The 4,541-nt window shown below is 34.9% G+C and overlaps 1 long non-coding RNA gene across 1 annotated transcript; it reads left to right on the top strand.

Annotated features, from left to right (window-relative positions):
• The first annotated feature begins 1,899 nt into the window (after positions 1-1,899).
• Positions 1,900-4,017, top strand: LOC134235783 (uncharacterized). Its single transcript, XR_009985483.1, has 3 exons — positions 1,900-1,955; positions 2,139-2,228; positions 3,671-4,017. It is a non-coding gene; the product is annotated as an uncharacterized LOC134235783 (long non-coding RNA).
• The last annotated feature ends 524 nt before the right edge of the window (positions 4,018-4,541 follow it).

Genomic DNA, 4,541 nt, shown 5'->3' with positions numbered 1-4,541 from the left:
ATATAGGAACAATCTTTAAAAATCTCTTTCTCAAGAACCAGTGGGCTAGAAAAGCTGAAACTCTTATGGAAGTATCCTGGGGAAGTGTAGATTCTAAATTGCTAAAATAATGACCCTGGGGGTAGGAAGGGGCTTCAAGATCCAGGTTTTATGTAGAAATATATTGGAAAAAATCATCTTCTCAAGAAGGTAGAGCGTTCGCTTTGTAATCGGGAGGCCCGGGTTCGATTCTCGTTCCCGGCGCCGCGTCAAACCTAAGACGTCAAAAAAACAGGTAGCGACTGTTCCTTCTCCAAGCGCTCGGCATCAGAAGTGAAAGTCATGGGTCTTTCGGATATGACCTTAAAAACGTAGGTCTCGTGTCACGGTAGGCGCTGGCACGATAAAGAACCCTCACTGCTCAATGGCCCTGAGTGCCGAGCATAGGTCTAAATTTGAAGCCCTTCACCGGCATACGGTGACGTCTCCATATGAGTGAAAAATTCTCAAGAGGGACGTTAAACAATATACAATCAATCAGTCAATCTTCTCAAGAATCAGTGGGCCAGGAAAACTGAAACCTATGTCAAAGCATCCTGGGGGTAGTGTATATTCTAAATTATCAAAATCAAGATTGGGGGGGGGGGGGGGGGCAGGGACCACAATAGATGTAAGAATAGGGAAAATATGGTAAAGAACTGCATCACCAAAGTTACTTAGGTGAGCGATGTGGCCCATGGGCCTCTTGTTTCTTCACAATATTAAAAAAATTAAGTTTAAGTTCTGACGTACTCTATGTATAATGTTGACTTCGTTATAATTGAAATACATTTATATTCACAGAGAAGTTTTATATAACAAACCTGTTAGCTCTTAAAAGAATGATGTGTGGAAATCCACATTTTATCAACATTGATATTATTCCTGTGAAACTGAAATTTTCATAACACATGGGTTAAGGTGCCAAGGAAAAAAATATTACAAATTTGAAGATGAACTAGAGGTACTGTGAGCAGTGAATGATATAAATGATCAACCGCCTCTAATATGAATATAATGGCAGTGTCCATGTTTGGCAATGGGAAACCCAAAATATGTGTAGGATGAAAAAGTAATGGAAAATCTACAAACAGGCAATGGTTGATAAAGATTCTATGAAAATTTCAGTCAGTGATGTAAGAGGAGTTGCAGATAAGAGATGGGTATACCTAAAGTTAACAAACAGATGGACTAACATCCCGATTAATAAATACCCTCCCGCTTTTCAAGCAGGGGGTATAAAAACAGGACAAATGTAGGCAGGCAGGCATTATGGCCCATGCATTTTTTTTGCTATTCAGTGTCTCTGAATGCCTTTCTCAAGATGTCTGTATTTGAATATTATTGAAATATTATATATATTGAAATGATAATATTGTTCACTCACTTAACTTAAACGATCAAAGATTTTATTTTACATAATGTTCAACTCCCATGAGTAATTTCAGTATTTGGATTAATATATACATGTAGGAAAATCTTGAAATTTCTATCAAATAAAAAAGAATCTAGGACAAAAACTAGTCGCCCTCGTAGGGCAGGGTTATAGCAATAAGAGTTGATCCTTACGCCGCGTTTTCGAAAGTACTGTTAGACGAGGTAACCGCTCCGTCGGATGACCGTGTATATCGAGGTGCCGTGTCAGCAATAATTGCCGGTACGAACAAGATGCCTCGAGCTCACTGCTCAACTTACTATCAGAGATTCTAATGCAAGGGTGGGTCATCTTTATAGTGATAAACATTTAGTTTTAATTTCCCTGTTTTTCTGGGGGGCTTCAAATATAAATTCGTTTTGCAAGATGACCAGCTATAATTTTTTCCCGGATGTCGGATTGTTGATCAATAATATTTGACATCTGCGGAAAAATTAACTTGATGGCGTTATTTAAACCTTTTCTGGGTTGAATCCAGCAATACGGCAGAGGATATATGAAGGTAAGGTTATTAAAAGCATAATATATCGACTTTGTAAAATAGATATTTTAAGGATCTTGATATAGAAATTTCAAGAAAAATGATTTTAAAATTCAATTTATAAAATAACCTAATGTTTTAACAATATATAATTGAGGGAAAAAATAACGGTTTTCAAAATTAAATGTTTTGTTTTTATTGTAGTCTTCATTGCACGTAAAGTACTTCACGATGATTTTCTATTTGGCATTTGTTTCACTCCTTTGCCTTCCATTGCAAATTCATTTGGAAAAGGTTTGTTGTATCTTTTATTATAATTCTTATAACAGACATTTTATATATATTACCTATTTCTTGAAAGATAAATGGAGATGTACTCATTTATTACATAGTTAGTAATAAACACAGGATATGCCTGACGTCACAATGCCATCAGCCCTAAATTGGTAATAGCCCTGTAGGGCTAATATGGATAATTAATATCACACCCCTTGTACATTAAACCACAAAACAGTACTTGTGACCATACACATATTTTTTCGGGGGGTTCATTTTCTCTTAATTTTAACTTTTTGTAAATAACGATCCTTTAATTTCAAATAATAATTATTTTCAAATTACGGATCAAGCGCATTGTAATAGAAACAACCCCAACCCGTATGAAACATCAGACCATGTACATGTAAGAAGTCAATGCATGATTATTTACTTATTTTCTTCTCAACTTAATTTTGCTGTATTTTATTACTAAGTATGTACACACATGTAATAAACATAATAATACATACCCTTTTTCCATATCAAATCCTTATAAGCCCGAGACACCAATATCAGTAGAGGGCTGAAGGTTTCGGGCTAATCAGGTGTGATATTGAAGCTGATATTGGTGTCTGGGGTAAAAAGGATGTTATATGGAAAAGGGTATGTATTATTCTTATGTATTTATTTGCCTTCACGAACTAGTTTACGTAATTTAAGTTTAATTCCAAACAGGAATCTATCTCAGAAAAAATTAAACAGGATTCGCAAATGGACTTTTACCGCCATATCCAATTGGGCTCTCGTTATATTTGAGGGTCTTTATATAAAGCGACTTGTTACTGTAATATTTTAAATGTTATTAATGTAAAAAGCTAAATGTATACATGAAGACGGGGGTTTAAACCCAGAAAAAGCACTACGGTTAATTTCACGGTGATTAATTCCTGTAATAATAATGCGGTCAGGTTAACAATTGCGAAGAGTACATCCCGGTGTTGAGGGCGTTGTTGATGGTGATGCATTTTATATAAGAAAATCTATGTGATTATATATTTCTTGACTGCATGTATGACTTGTAGCAAAATTATCAAGGCAGCGAAGTTTTCAACATGGCAGACTTATTCTTTTAAAAATTGATAATTTTTTTTTATCAGTTTTGTATGAATAAAGATTAATTTTGAAGAAACAAAAGTAAATTATCTTATAGTGTCACAGAAAATTACCAACATTTTTGTCATATGGGTGCTCTAACGATGTTTTTAAATATTCTTTTATGGAAGAAACCCCCCAAAACTTCCACCTAGAAATAAATTTGCAATAAATTAAAAAAACAAATGAATCCTAGGATTCTGTTTGACTAAAATTTTCATCTGTTTAGTAAAACAGTTCTCTGATATTTTTTAAAATAATTATTTCAGCATGGAACGATTTTTCTTACACTTCTTTTAAGGGTCATCAACCTCTTTTTTTTACAGCTTGTTGTGGAAGTCGATCATACAACCCTTCTTTCTATATCTGCTGCAATGGAGTAATAAATTGGAAAGGATCGGGCACTAGTTGCTGTGGAACAAGAAGCTTTTTAAACCTTCTTTCTATATCTGCTGCAACAGAGTAATAAATTGGAAAGGATCGGGCACGAGTTGCTGTGGAACTAAAGCTTTCAATCCTTTTTCTATATTTGCTGCAATGGGGTCATAAACTGGAAAGGCTCGGGTACAAGTTGTTGTGGAACTAGAGCTTTCAATCCCTCTTTTGCTCATTGCTGCAATGGAGTTATTTGTTAGAGAAGTGGGTTCATTTCTTAATAAAAAGCATAGGTTAATTCTTTTTTGTTTGTTTTCGCGATTATTTATAAACAAGCACGGTTCTCTTTGGTGTATCGTGGTTCAAATTTTGACAATAGGAAAATTAGAAAACAAGATGTGTTTGTGAAACACTATGCGCCCGGCGGCAACAGAGTTCTAAAAAGCAATTTTTAGCAAATAGTTCACAGTCAAGGTCACACAATCATTGTCCTTGGTGTCATTTGAAAGCACTTAATAAGTGGAGTATACATACCAAATAAAAATCTATATCTCTTGTGGTTCAAAAGTTATGGGGAAAGTTCAAAAAAGCTATTTTTAGCAGATAAGTTACAGTCAAGGTCACAAGGTCATTGACCTTATTGGTATTTGAAAGAACTTAATTTAGTGGAGTAAGCATACCAATTTATGAATTCTCATTTTCCTATGGTTCAAAAGTTATGGCGAAAGTTCGGAAAAAAACTGTTTTTAGCATATAGGTCACAGTCAAGGTCATACGGTCATTGACCTTGGGGTCAGTTGAAAGTGCTTAATTAGTGGAGCA

The sequence above is a fragment of the Saccostrea cucullata genome, unplaced genomic scaffold, assembly GCF_032062105.1.
Source record: "Saccostrea cucullata isolate Sc308-1 unplaced genomic scaffold, CSIRO_AGI_Scuc_v1 ctg18042, whole genome shotgun sequence".
Lineage (NCBI taxonomy): Eukaryota > Metazoa > Mollusca > Bivalvia > Ostreida > Ostreidae > Saccostrea > Saccostrea cuccullata.
This window is presented reverse-complemented; position numbering and strand designations above follow the sequence as displayed.